Genomic DNA, 14,799 nt, shown 5'->3' with positions numbered 1-14,799 from the left:
GGGACCCAAGTACAAAGTCTCTCCTATAGAGACAGAGCAAATAAAGCAGAACATAATGAGTAACAAGAAATAATATAAAGGGCTCTGAAAATATCAGAGCAAATGACAATCCCCTCTCTAATAAGGACTGGCACAGGTCCTACCAAAAGCTTTCTTGAAGCCAACAGCACCCCATACACCACGTGCAAAGGACCCTGATGCTGGAGCAGCATTCAGCACTAACCCATCCCTCCTGATTCACAAACAGGAGAGGCTTCTTTGCATAACAAGTGACAAGCAGGGACACAGCTTGCCAGCAGATCCCCCCTTTCCCCGGAAAGAAATCTTTTCTGTGTGAACCAGCTCTTCTCCGGATAAATGTTTGCAGTCAGTTTAGCTCGGAGATCTCCATTCTTTTGCACGCCCGTAATGAATTTGCACAGGCAGAGCCCTAATCCATCGAGTCGCGGAGGGTTTATCAGGGCTTCTTATTTTATTCCTGCCTGTAAATGGGAATTGCTTTCCTTATCGCTATCTAAGAGCACCTGAGTGATTTCTGCTCCGTATTTCCTATCCCACTGGAATTCAGGATGTGCTGTTATCTGATGCTGTACAACTGTCACTCGTGTTACTTGCCTTTTTATTTTAATTTGATGGATTTATTGCATTTTGAAAAAAAAAAAAAAGAAAAAAAGAAAAAGGAAAAAAAAAGAGAGAGATCTCATTTCCAGATGAGAGCCCCTCCTTGCTCCCTGCCACTCTGCTGCTCTCATTTTTGGGTGGATTTTTTTGGCAGGCGGGACCAGGGCTTGTCTTGCCTTGCCTCCATCTGCCCAATGCACGTGCATTTCTGGTGAGTGAAGCAGTAATGGATGGGTTTGCGTGGTCCCAGCTCTCAAGCCCGCCCAGAAAACCCTGTCTGAACAGAGCGGGGCAACCTTAGAGACAAAAGAAGCCCAAAAAATGAGCATGAGGTTTCTGCCTCCAACTGGATGCAACAGTCATAGACACTGGGGCTTGGTAAATGCACAGCCTCTCTTTGGGCAGAGGTCTGTCTGCTGGGCTTATCTCCATCCGTCCCTCAGTCCTCTGCTGGGAAAGGGTGAAGCTGTGGAGCAGCAAGCAGAAATGATTCCCAATACAACACAGCACATGGAATCCAGAGAACAAGGACTCAGTGGCACCAGGGAGCAGATACATAGATCTCAGCCCCAGCAAAGAGAAAGCACTGCTGCTGGAAAGGCGCAAGAAGAGATATAAATCCTCCAGATAATGCAGTGATGGATCAGTAGTGGCAAGACATTAACCTTCACTCTTGAGAAGACACCCAAATGATAACACCTGTAGCCACGCCACTCCGGTGTTATCTATCTTGTCACTGGGGGAGATAAATCCAAGCCATCACTATGCCCCTCTGGCTCACTCACAGATACAGGCAGGGATCAGGGAAATCACACCTAATAATCAATGGAGTGTGTGGAACGAGGCTCACACAGAAACCATTTCCTTACAGCATCTTAAAACTGTTCCACAGAGCAGGGGAAAACGTACCATGACCGAAGGGAAACTGCTGCATGGCAGGGACAACTGCAGAAGGACAGAAACCAAACCTTCACATGGGGAAATGCAAGTTAATGAAAGCCACTTAAACAAATATGTCTGCAATGGGGACAGGGAGAGCAGGGGGAGGGAATGATGATGGTGAAACTCACTCCCACAGTGGCCAAGGTGGAGGACATCAGTAGAGCCCCATCAGATGCTCTCCATGAGCAAGCGTTGGGACTGCACATCTTCCATTCTCTCCTGTGCCTGCTACACCAGCATCTCCTGGTGAAGGGGGTGAGGGTGCAAATTCATCTCACACAAACACTGCAAGGACAACATCACCATCAGCTTCAGTCCTGACCACCTTCAGAGTGCGGTCACCAGGTTTCCTGCAGCAGGAAATCCTGTGATGACATCAGCCTGCATCCACATCAGTCTGAGCTCAACAGAATGGAAACAGAAAGGGGAGCCCACACTCCAAGGGGAGTTCCCATTCTCCTTTCTTCTCAGGGTTGAGGGGATGCAGCCAACCCAGTACCAGTGCAATGCCAACACAAAGCCAACTCAATGCCAATCCAATGTCTATACAGTGCTGACCCAATGCCAGTCCACTGCCAACCCAATGCTGACTCAATGTCAATCCAGTACCAACCCAATGCCAACCCAGTGTCTATACACTGCCAGTCCAGTGCCAACTCAGTGTCAGCTGAATGCCAACCCAACACCAACACAATGGCAACCCGGGCTGCAGCCATTTGGCCCACTTGGTCAGCAGGGAGCTGGTGTGATAAAGGACCCAGACAACAAGGGGCAAGGTTGGAGATCTCCATCCTCACAAGATCTCAATCTACAACTCAAAACCAGGCTTCGCTGCAGATCTTATGTTTGTTTGTTTTTCACTCTATCCCCTTGGAGGGATAACTCATCACAACTGTCCAGGGATATGCAGCCAACATTGCAGCCCAGGCTCCAAATATAGCCCAGTGCAGCAGCGCATGGGAAGCCAGCCAAGCCCCCACCCATGCCCCCAGCCCATCCCTCCCCCGGCTGCTTCCTTCTCCCAGCCCTGGGCTGACAGATTTGTGCTAGGGTGGGGTGGGTACACTTGTTTCCTCTTTTCCAAAAAAGAAAAAAAAAAGGAAAAAAAAAAAAAAAAGCAATTAACCTCTTAGTCCCTTTGCAAGGCACAAGAAACATTTCCCAGCCACAGAAATGGTTTTAGAATGATGAGATCTGCTCCTGCAGCTGCGGCAATGCTATTCTGGCTTCACTAAAATTACAGAGCTGAAGTCATGTGCGGGCCTTGGAGAAGCTGTGACCACAGGAGGAGTGGAGCAGACCATGATCTGAGAGGTCCCTGCCCAGCTGCACTGAGGGATTCTCATGTGGGTCACAAGATGTTTCCCCAACTCCATTTCCCCAGACATAAAAGAAGAGCAGGGAAACTGAGCCAGTCAGGAGAGCGTATCTCCAAGGGAAGGACCTTTGTAGATCCCTAGGACCAGGCAAACCCAAAACATGATCAGATGCTGCTTTTGGGAAGCTGAGTTATCCCAATGGCTTGTATTTTGGAGTTTAGAACAAAAAAACCCTCCTGTTTAACTCCATTTTCCCCCAGTACGGGGGGAAAATCCCAGCCATGAAGCACTGGGATGAGGGATAATTGCAGCCAGCTCTTGTCCAACCAACACTTACTGGAGAGCAAAAATGGAGAGTACAGATCAGCCCATCATCCTGGCCAACATCTCTTGCTATTGTCAGGCACATAATGACTGCTCCGTGGGCTCCATTCTCCTCCTTACTCTGCAAAGTGCTTTGAAATGCACTGAATATGAAAGGTGCTCCATCAGACCACGTACAGCTCTGTTTGATATCACAGCTGGAATTAGTAAAGTCCTGCTGCTGGACTTTCCTGAGGCTCTGATGCTGCGTCCACAGCCTTGGCTGGGAGCTGTCCTGCATTCCTGCACTGTAACTGTGGTTGCATGGGGTGGTACATGAGAGCCAGAAAGAAACCTCTAAATGCCTTCACCTTCACCAGGTTGTTCTGTATTTAGACAGCACATCCCACAGAGCTCAGGTTTCTCACCCAGAAACTCCACTCTCTCAGTGACACAGCACAAGAACCCAACTATTGGCCTTCATCTGGGAGATACTGCCTCATATCCTCCTGGATCTCTACTAGGATTCTTGCTCGGATTTAGGGGGAAGCCCATCCGCAGCACCATGCTAAGAGCCCTCAATGGATGCTTAGCCCTCAAGTTTCTCCCATCACTTCTTGGAGCCACTTTTACTTTTGGCATCCGCAACATCCTGTGGGCAGAGAGTCCCTTGCTTTAATTACACCTTTGATGAAAAAGCACTTCCTGCCATTTAGGGCCTCTGCCCAACCACTTCAGGGTTTTTTTTCTAGCAAGACACAACAAGTCGTGGTTCCTCTGGAAAGGAACAACACTCTGCAAAGACCAGAGATGCTTCCTGCCCTACAGCCCCACACTGTTTGCCTTTTGCTGGTGTGCCAGAGCAGATCCATTTAAAACTCAAATTCCCAGCAGCTCTCCTTTTATTTTAAGAGATTAATATCCCCCTTAGATTTAGAATTTCTTTGTCTCAGGCCAGGGTTAGCAGGTGACCTTGGCAAGCTCCATCCCACCTGCCCGCAACACCTGGGCAATGGGCCCAATTAGCACAGGTGTTAATCAAGGCAGCACAGTGAGGCTGCATTTCCACCTGCAGATGTGCAGCTGGGAATACACACAGGTCCTGCTTCCGAGATGCAATCCATCCTGCAGGACAGACAGAGGACATCCCTGGTGCACAAGGAGCTCTTTCTGACATTACCATCGGACTCACCATACATACCCATCCCACCCAGCTGCAACATGAGGGCACTGAGATCCTGGAGCAGGAGGAGGAGCACCCCCAAGGCACCTGCATCCATGGGGAGCATGAGGAAGAGCAAAGCAGCAGACCCACCTCCTCTAAAGGCTGCTGCTGCTCCTGCTCACATGTTGATCCTCTTCCATTCCCTAAGGATCACCCTGGAAACTATTTCCCATCCCACTGAGCACCAGTCATAGCACTTCCACCTCAACACAGCCAAACACAGACCATCCGCACCTCTTGCCTTGCATCTTCCTAAGGAACACCACAATCAGCCTGCCTGGATTCCAGCACCATCCAAAAACAACTTTATGGCTTCTAATTTTAGCGCTAATCTTCTTTTGCCACGGCTGTGTGATTTCTAATTATTTCATCCCCAAGCCTCGCTCTGATGAATCGTTGTACCTTTTCCAATGCTGAGCGACTTGTAAAGTGCCTTTAAAAAATACGCCGATCATTCCGTGTTCATTCCCAGCTCCTACACAAATAATATCCTCACGTATGGCTTCACGGGGGAAATATTATTGTTATTAAAATAATAATAATAATAAAAGCAATACCAGCTTAGGCAGAGAGCTCTGTTTCTCAAGGATGATCCCAGGCTGATCCTGCAAACATCTTATTTTCTCTTACAAGTTGTTAAAGAGCATAAATCTGTTATCCAGATACGGATCTCTTAATAATTCAGTGCCTTTGGCTTGGCATCACTCCCAGAAGATGTGTTGTTTTTTTTTCCTCTTCCTTTACTTCCACATTACAACTAATTGAAGAATAACCTGTGGTGAGGAGCAGTGCTGGCACGGACATTCGATGGGGAGAGGAGTGCTGTGGACATGCACTGAGATACCCATCTGGGATATCCCTTTAGGATGCCCTTTGGGATGCCTCTTGGAATAATAATTTGGGATGCCCATTTGGGATACCCATTTGCGATGCCCAATTGAGATGCCCATTTGAGATGCCCATTTGCAATGCCCATTTGAGATGCCTACTTGGAATGCTCTTTGGGATGCCCATTTGAGATGCCTATTTGAGATGCCCACTTGGGATGCCCATTTGAGATGCCTATTTGGGATGCCCACTTGGGATGCCTATTTGGGATGCTCTTTGGGATGCCCACTTGAGATGCCTATATGGGATGCTCTTTGGAATGCCCATTTGAGATGCCCATTTGCAATGCCCATTTAAGATGCCTATTTGGGATGCCCACTTGGGATGCCTATTTGGGATGCCCACTTGGGATGCCCATACGGAATGCCCATTTGAAATGCCCTTTGAGATGCCCATTTAGGACGTGCTTTGGGATGCCCACTTGGGATGCTCATTTGCGATGCCCTTTGAGACACCCATCTGGGATGCCCTTTAGGATGCCCATTTGGGATACAGAGCCAGGGTGGTGGATGTTTGCCCATTTGTTTCCTTCCCCAGGATTCACACAGCACTCCCAATAAACTGAGTAACTGGACAGGATCCATTTGACCTGTGACATTTTGTTTTAGTTACTCTCAAAGCTTTGACAGCAGCAGTTTAAACACTGAGTTGAGGCACTGGGAAAGCACCTCATCCCCACAAATGCAAAGAGGATGGGAAAAATATCCAAAAATACCCTTCTGCAGTCTTAGGGTGAGCACATTTCTCCTTCTTTTTCCTCCCTTTCACTTCCTGAGCCTGTTTCAACGCACATCATCCCCTTCCTCATTGGAAACTCAAGCTGAGCTCCCCATAGTTTCCAAGAGTTATGGGTTATTATTTCTTTATTCTCCGCACAATGCCACGCATCGAGCATTTGAGATGGAGATTGTCCAAGCAGGAAACAGCCCAGTCAAAGTCCTCAGGCCTGGGTCCTGAAAATATCCCCAACAAGGCAGTATGGAGAATGGGGGTCTGTGCCATGGGGTGCCCAGAGCCCATAGAATGGGGGATTCCCTCACCCCACTGCCATGCCAGGAATAAAAGATGATGTTGAGATCAGGGTTTTAGCTTGCTAGCTTTTATTAACCAGCTTTTTGTGGAGGAACCCTACAGACAGGGTTAAAAATTATAACCCTCTGCCAGCTGATACTTTTATCGGCACGCAGAATTTAATAAGGGATATAAGCATGCTCAGGAAGCCAGCCCTACAGGAAATCATTCATCCTCAGTGTTTCAGAGTAACATCCACAGCGTCCTGCTGGCTTCACTCTCACACAGTTCTCTTCAAACTCTGCTGTCAGAGCTGTGCTTTTCAAGCTCACATCTCGAGCTTTGGGAAGAAGGAAGCTCGAAGCAAACCCTGCTCATGGCTTCATGCATGGCCTCATGGCAACAGTGGAACCACACCGGGATGTGGAACAGGGCACAGCTTCGCTCTATGGTTTCCATTTGTCTACCTTGGAGCAAGCTGGGTAGGATGGGCCACTGGATTTGATGGGAGGTGGGGCTGGACAGCTTTAGCATCCCTTCCTACTCAACCACTCCGTGATTTTATGATCCTTAAGGTCCCTTCAAACCCAAGCCGCACTGGGATTTCTATGATTCCACAATTTTTAGCCTTTTATTACTTCTGATAGGAGTAGGAAAAATAAACAAAAAACAAACAATCAAAAAATCCTACAAAATAAAGCCCTGTAGCTGCTTTTTTCCAGCTTTTTGAATCCAGCAAATTGAATTCAAAGCTCCTCAGCAGAGCAGCCATCCACCACCACTGCCAGGATGGTGATGGAGAAATTCCCTCCCTGGAAGTAAAGGAGATCTGTTTGTTATTTTGGGAGGGAGGTGATGCAGTTGTGATTTCTTTGGAGCAATGGTTATTATTGTAGTGTCAAGTCACCCATCTACAGAGTGACGGCGTTTAGGGGAATGAAAATCCACGTCGCCAGGAAAGTTTGGCACCTGGCTTCCAGCAACTCTGCTCCATCCAGCCTCTGGGCAAAGGAGGAGAGTTCATGTCTGTGGTGCAGCACAAGAACAGTCCCAATGGGATTCAAACAAATTGCAGAATCATTAAGGTTGGAAATGACCACTAAGACCATCAAATCCAACCCCAGCCTGTCCCCAGTCAGTCCGTGACCTGAGCAGAATGGGTTAATAGATCCATGGAATGGACAAGAAATATCACTGCGGCTTGTCTGCGGAACAAATCTCACCCACAATCCATGCAGAGAATGAGAATAGTTACCTAGGGCTGCTCCTGAAAGGTGCTGAGTGCAGTCAAGTGGTCTCAGTTCCCATAGAGTTCTGTATCTCGGGGGCTCTCAGCAGGATCAGCCGCGGAGCCTGGACAAAACAAGACCAGTTGGGCTCAGGGCAGTCCTGTTTTGTAAAACGAGCTGTGCTATAGCTTTAGAAACCCATCCCAACCCCATGTGCTTGCCCCTGTACGGAACAGGATGACGGCACTTCTGTCCACACAGCCCTTTGTTTTCCAAGGTCCCCTGAGATGCATGGCTTGGGATGGCCAAGTCCTCCTTCTTTCCCTATAAGGGGAATGGAAAAGGGGAAGAAAACAATGCTCTCTCCTCACTTGCCTAATGGAAGAACAAAAGCACAATGATCCCATCCAAAAATGTCTTTTGAGGAACAGACAAGCAAGGCCCCAGAGTTTCTGGTTATTTACATCTGGATGAGCTCCAGCCTGGCAGTGCCTTGATGTCCCTTCATAGGACTCATATCCACACAGATTACAGGACATCCCCATGCAGGTCTTGAACAGATCCCAAACTAACCCAGGACTGAACACGTGGCCATGCAGGCACCGCTGTACAGGCGTGTGCAGATACAGCCATCCTTACAGCATCTACTACATGCGCCGTAGCGCCCATTCACAGTCCCATGGTCGGCCCCATCTGTTTCCAGCCTGCAGAGCTGGGACCAAACCCACTGACGCCACAGCCAGCCCCAAAGCAGGCTCAGACCCGTCATTGTTCAGTGGTGTTGGCTGCCACACAGCAGAAGGGGATTTCTGTCCCGAGAGCTGCTCATGGAAAGTCCCTGACTGGCCCACGACCATAGAAAAACAGAAAATCTCACTTGAATCCCAAGTTGGTGGCAGGCCGTCTGTGTTTCTCTCCCGTGACCAGTTACCATGGATAGATTTCTGAGGTCGGCAGTGCAATTGTTTGCAGCGCTGCTCCCATTAAACAGAAGAGAGCAAATCATCCCGGCTGTACCCTGCTTTCATTTCCAGAAATTCTTTGTTCGTTTGTTTTGCTTAAATTATTTCTCTAATTTAAAGAAACAATGCAGCCTTCCAGAGCGATGGCCCAAATCTCTCCAGTCACCCCACTGTGGCTCATTACTTCCGCGCTCATTAACAAGGACGGTTATTTCCCTGAGGTTTAATAGAAAACCTTCTTTCCATCATGCAGAGAGGCATTATGGTAAGTTCAAGCAGACTTACACTGCGTTCTTGCAGTGCTGTAGGTGAGGGCAAGGCAACAGTCCTCCTTGAGGTGCTACACAAAAGGAGGTGCCCTAAACTGGGCTTTCTTCACCCAAAGCAGAGTGCATAGACTGCATGTGCTGGGATGGGGAGCTCAGGGCCCCACATGCCATTTTTTTTTTGCCTTTTACAACTGCAAAAGAAGAATGCTCCCTGCTGAGCACCAGTCAGAGCTCCTTATGGGGATGGGACCCTGCAGCACCACAGCCCTCATCCCAAAGTGCAGACTGGGTTGTCTCAATGCACTGGGATGAAATCAATGATGCTGGAGGGGCAAATGTGCACCAAAACCCCTCTGGGAGCAGCAGGCGTAGTCTCCTTTGCCTTTTAATATGGATTAAGCAAGCAGGACTACCTGACCACCAGGTGCCTTTCTGGACAGTCTGCAGGGCTCTTTGCATGGCAGGATCAGATTATCATGAAAAAACATGCAGGTGCTGGTGATGAGGCAGACCCTGCTCCTTGCTCCCCGCTGTAACATGCAAGAGGTTAAACAATCACCAACCAGAGCTGCAGTAACACGAGCTGAGAAGCAAGCAAATGCACATCAAACAAACACAGAATATCCCAGGAAAACCACATCCAGGAGCTCACACAGCATTGCCCAGCCCTTCCTGCAGTGAGTGGCATCAGCATCACACTGAGCCAGCGCCTTGGCACAGCCTCTCCCTCCCTTCATGCCCATGGCTGGAGCTCTGCCTCGACTTATAAGGGCATCTGCCCTTCTGCAGCCCTGCTGAGCTGCTCCTCAGTATTATTTATACAGCAGGGCTTGTCAAGCAGCAGCTACAGCTGTTTGCATGCAGTTTTCTCTCTTTATCCAGAGCTGTGATAATGCTCTGCGCCTTGGCCAGCCCACCAAATCATAGTGCATAAATAACAAACAGTGTCCAGTTCATCCCAACAGCTCGGGTTCCCACAGTCCCTGCTTAGAGGGGCTCTGCAGGGTGAGCTGCAATGGCAGGGGCTGCAGGCAGAGTGCACAGTGCCATGAATAATTCAAGCAGAGCAGCTGAAAGCTGGAGGAGAGAGCAGATGTGAGCTCAGCACCCACACTCGGGCAGCTTTTATGTCATTAAGCAAGGCAAGGAAACCCTAAACCCAGGAAAAATAAGTCTGGGGCGTAGCACTGTTGACTTTCTGGCCCATCTCACCATATATATCTACACCATATATGTGATGTTCTACCAGGCCCCCAGCTGACCAAATTGCTTTTCAAAGCAGTCTTGTGATTACTGGGCTGTGGGATCCATCCAAGATCCCAACTCCATGGTCCTCAGCATATGCTCTTTAGATGGATCCACTCTGGTGTACCAACCAGCTGAGATCACTGACCCCACCAGCAAGCAAGTCTACACTTCAAATTGCCCTTGGACTGAACACTACTGACTCTACCCACACTTTCTCCCATCCTTAATCTACTTAAGCTTAATCTTCTGAATTAAAAACATCCTTCAGCACTGTTGCCTGTAGTACCCATGCTCTGGAAGTGATATCTCAGTGGAATCTGCTACAGATCCTCCATTGCCCACAGGAAGAAAACATCAATGTTTCACAAAGAACTGCCTATCTGGTAGGAAACCCATCCCTGCTGAGAGCAGAGAGGCATCACAGAGCCACTGCAGGGCACACATCTCCATGCTATCCCAAAATAATCCCCTTGCCAATTACCTGTATACAGTTCTATGAGGAAATCATGCAGGGTAGCTCTTCAAAATGAAGCAACACCAGGGCTGGGATGGGTAGTTGCCCTTAACTCAGTCCCTCCAGGTACTCCCCTCCTCACTCCTAACAGTCACCTCCTGTATCTCAAGAACACAACTGAATGTCTGCCTTTTGCAATTACACAGGCACGAAAGCAATATCTACATTTACACTGCATGCTCTGGGCCTTCTCCTGCAGCAGATTTGGGATCATTGTATTCTCATTCCCCCTGGATAGCTGCATGCTTGCAGCTCCTTGCCTTGCTTTAGGGCAGGCTTTGTGGCCTAGAGCAGCACACAGGGGAGTGGGGCTCCTGCTTGGGCACAGGACCTGCAGGTGACAAAGGAATGAACATGAAGATGGTGATACAAGCTCTGATTGTACAGAGGGTGGGGAAGCAGCAGCCTGATCCCACAGCAACCACCAGGTCAATGCACACAGAGGAACATGCATGCATGCAAACCAGCTGCTGAACCAGGTCTCAACCCAAGACATTCTAGGACTCTATTCCAAGGTATCATCTCCTTCCATATGGAAACCATGCCCAAGAAATGAAATCCAAGAATTCCCAAGGAGATGTGTGCAGTCCTGCTATTACAGGGAAACCCAAGTGCACTTCTCTGGCAACTCAAGCCACCCCTGGAGGCGATGTGAAGGGGAAGAATGAGCACCCATTCCTTGCGAGCAGTTTTTTTTTGCTAGCAAGTTGGACTAATTTGAGCAACTAGGCACATTTCCCTTCGATATTAACACAAGAACAAATAAAAGGGAGCTCAGCTGGCTGCTCTCCTGCTTTTAATACATTACATACATTTAAAGTAAGAAAAAAAAGGGGGGTGGGGGGAGTTGAGGAAAATAAAAAGGTTTTATCTTTTCAGAGTATATGAAAAGGTACACATTCCTGCCTGGCTGCAGTGCTTGGCCTTGCAGTGCCCGTAATTGGAAGCAGTGTGCTCAGCGTCGCGGGCGTCCCATTCACAAGCACGATGAGGAAGCATTCCATTTTTCAATAGGAAATTTCATTGCTGGAAAACAATCCACCTTCCTCCCCTCTGCAGAAAGCCAAAGGGTGAGCGCTCAGCTAGCGATGCTTTCAGCTCAGGGCTGCCAGAGGGTGCATTGCTCAGAAGCACATCAGGTTCTTTTCTATTTGCTTGGGAAAACTCAGAGGTTCTGTTTGCAACTTCTATTTCCATAACCACAAGCCCACGGTATTCTGTGACAGTTTTCCTTAGATTTTCAGCTCTCCACCTGATGTGAGGACCTGGAAAGCACCTGGGTGGACACACAAGCCTCATCAGCATCCAGAGGGGCTTTTTGCACAAGAATTTCTATAGAAATCAGCATTTGTGGAATTTTATGAGCCTAGAACATCCCTGTCTATGTGGGACTGAGTCAAAGTCATCTTACACCAACTAAGAGAGTGGGTTTTCTGGAAGGAACGACAGGGACTGTGGAGAGAGTTAATCTTTGAGGGAACTCTAGGGACATTAAGAGCTGTAGGGCCATGAGGGGCTGTAGGGCCATGAGGGGCTGTAGGGCCACAAGGGGCTGTAAGGACATGGGGGGGTGCAGGCCACCACAAATCCACTCCCCACTTCTTCTCTGGGCCAAACAAACCAGGGAAGCTCAACACAAAATCTCCAGTTCCTTAGTAGAGACTGAGTGAAGGGATGGATGCACAGCCCCACCAGGCTTCTTCAGAGGCTCTTTGTTGCAAGCCAACATCACAGCACAGGGTTCTCATGCCAGGAAGATTTCTTTATTGCTGTGATGATCGTGATCATGATGTGTATCTGCATCATCTTGTGTATCCCTGCTTATTCTTCTAAGCAAGCCTTTTATATTCTAACACACATATTCAGTACATTTCCACTAACAATCCATTGGCTAGAAAGCAAGCAAGTTCCATAACAAGTCTTCATAATCAGCAGAGAGCTTATCTTATGCCTAGGTGCAAAACACCCCTGTTTATTCATACTTTCTGTCTCCTTCCCAGAGCCTCATTATCAGCGAGCTGATATTCGATGAGGCCAAGCTGACCTCTCCATCTCCCACAGTTCTTCAGTGTATGTGTATGTTCGGTGGCCCTGCTAGGCAGGGGGGTTGGAACTACATGATCCTTGAGGTTCCTTCCAACCCGGGTCATTCTGTGATTCTGTGATTCAGCAAAGAACTCACAGAGGGTAAACCTTCACCAGGAGGGTGGTGGTGCCCAGAGCTGTGGGTGCCCCAGCCCTGATGATGCCTGAGGCCATGGAGAGGACCCTGGGCAGCCTGAGCTGGTTGTGGGGGGACCCAGCTCACAGTAGGATGTGGGACTCAGGTCCTCAGGGGGGCTTTGAGGTCCCTTCCAACCCAACCATTCTATGATTCTATGGTTCTATGATTTTATTGCCCCAAGGATCTGCTCTTAGTGCAAGTCCCATCAGGGACCCTATTAACACCAAACAAGCCAGGAAAGTCAAGCAAACCTTCCTCTCTGCTGTCCATCACCCTGGATGTTGGGCTCAAGACTTCAGACTCCCTGAACGCTGGAGCTGATTGCCCCACTAAACCCCAACAAACCTTCAAGCAGACAAACAACAAGCATCTATTTTTGCAAGCTGGGCTCATTGTTGCTGTGCTGTCATGCTGAGCTGCCACCAAAGCTTTCCTAGAACTCATTAAGGGTGATGGCTGCAACACTATTCCATCTGGACCTCCTCTTCAAGGGTGGGAGCACTCAAGTGCTGACTGGCCTATTGTCCCACAAAGTGACTCCTGCACAACACAGTGAAGGCTGAGCGAGTCTCCTACAATGGGACCAAAGTGTGGGTGCACGTTTCTGGGATTACAAGAGGGAAAAATAAAGAGATGCTTCTTGAAGAGTCTTCGTGGCTCTTTGTGTGACAGCTCACAGAAACAGACGGGGCAAAACAGAGCAAAGCTGATTCAAATTATGCAACTCCAGGAACGTGGCATTCACTTAGGCTTCAAGAAATCCCCATTTCTTAGAACTGCTAGCATCCATATCCGCGTGCATCCCACACACCACTCTTAAAGCTCTATGGGGTGGTGGTTCATTCTCAAGCTAATGCTACATCCCTTCCATGAGGAGATGGAAAAGGTGTAAATGGGCAAAATCATCCGCAGCTCACCCATTCTGAGACAAAAACATCCTTTAATTTGTACCTGATGGTAAAAGCAGAGGGCTTCATAGACAGAGGATTAAATAGGCACGTTGCTCAAACCATCCCCACACAGCAGTCCCTTCCTTCCCCAGGAAGCATTCATTCTTTGCTTGCACATGAGATCTCAGGGAGGCACTGGCTGTTTTTACTCATTTTTATCTATTTCATCTTTTTCATCCATTTTTTTCATCCATCTTGGGACTGCATTGGGGTACCCAGGGGTGACGGAAGAAGGGTGTAAAGAGGCCAGCAGCTCAGCAGATCCCCATCCTCTTATTTCTTTCAGCCCTGCCTGGGAGGAGGGTGACACAGGGGAAAAGTGAAAGGAATCCTGAGTGGTGTGAAGGTGGGACAAGGCAGCACCTGGTCCAGCACGCTCCAAGCACCTGCTCTGGCATCTGGCAATGGGGTTCAGATGGAGAGAGAGCCCAGTTGGGTCATGGCAGCAGATATTCCCATATGGTGCTCAAAGACACAAAAGTGTTGTACAAACTCCTTATACAGATACACACAGTGCCAACACCATCAGTCTGCCCTGCAACAGATGCAGGATGGGAAGGGATATACATGGGGCTATTTAGGACTTTATCATCTTCCCAAAGAACCACTTTTTAAGTTTTATTACAGCTGGCAAAAAGTTTGTAAAACGTCAAGTGCTGAATGTGCTCACGATACGGTAGATGGGGAAATTCTTACATGGAATCTAATCTTATCTACTTCTTGATGTATTTACAGCACCACATTCCTCACCATGGTTTCAGAGTGGTATTTAAAAGCTGATGCTCGTGAAGATAGTATTAAAAGGTAAATGGATCCTCAGTTCATTGTGCTCTTCACTAGGAAGAAGAAAAGAAAGGGGGAAAGAGGGAAGGAGAAAGAGGAATGAAGAAAGAACAATGAACAAAGGAAAAGAACAAGAAAAAGAAGTAAGAAGTAGAAAGAAAGAAGAAAGGAGGGAGGCAAGGAGGGAGGCAGGGAGGCAGGAAGGAGGAAAAAGGAGAAGGAGAAAGAAGGAGAAGGAGAAGGAGAAGGAGAAGGAGAAGGAGAAGGAGAAGGAGAAGGAGAAGGAGAAGGAGAAGGAGAAGGAGAAGGAG

The 14,799-nt window shown here is 48.3% G+C and overlaps 1 protein-coding gene across 2 annotated transcripts in view; it reads right to left on the bottom strand.

Annotated features, from left to right (window-relative positions):
* ZBTB7C (zinc finger and BTB domain containing 7C) overlaps positions 1 to 14,799 on the bottom strand; it is a 93,526-nt gene that overhangs the window by 53,821 nt on the left and 24,906 nt on the right. Inside the window, exon 2 of one of the 2 annotated variants that reach the window (XM_015848221.2) lies at positions 7,565 to 7,662. The exons of the other annotated variant lie outside the window; for it this stretch is intronic. The gene's annotated coding sequence lies outside the window, so the exon portion shown is untranslated. The remainder of the gene's footprint in view (positions 1 to 7,564; positions 7,663 to 14,799) is intronic. 2 annotated transcript variants of the gene reach the window in all.

The sequence above is a fragment of the Coturnix japonica genome, chromosome Z, assembly GCF_001577835.2.
Source record: "Coturnix japonica isolate 7356 chromosome Z, Coturnix japonica 2.1, whole genome shotgun sequence".
Taxonomy (NCBI): domain Eukaryota; kingdom Metazoa; phylum Chordata; class Aves; order Galliformes; family Phasianidae; genus Coturnix; species Coturnix japonica.
Note: the sequence above shows the minus strand (reverse complement) of the source record. Positions and strands in the feature narration are given on the sequence as shown.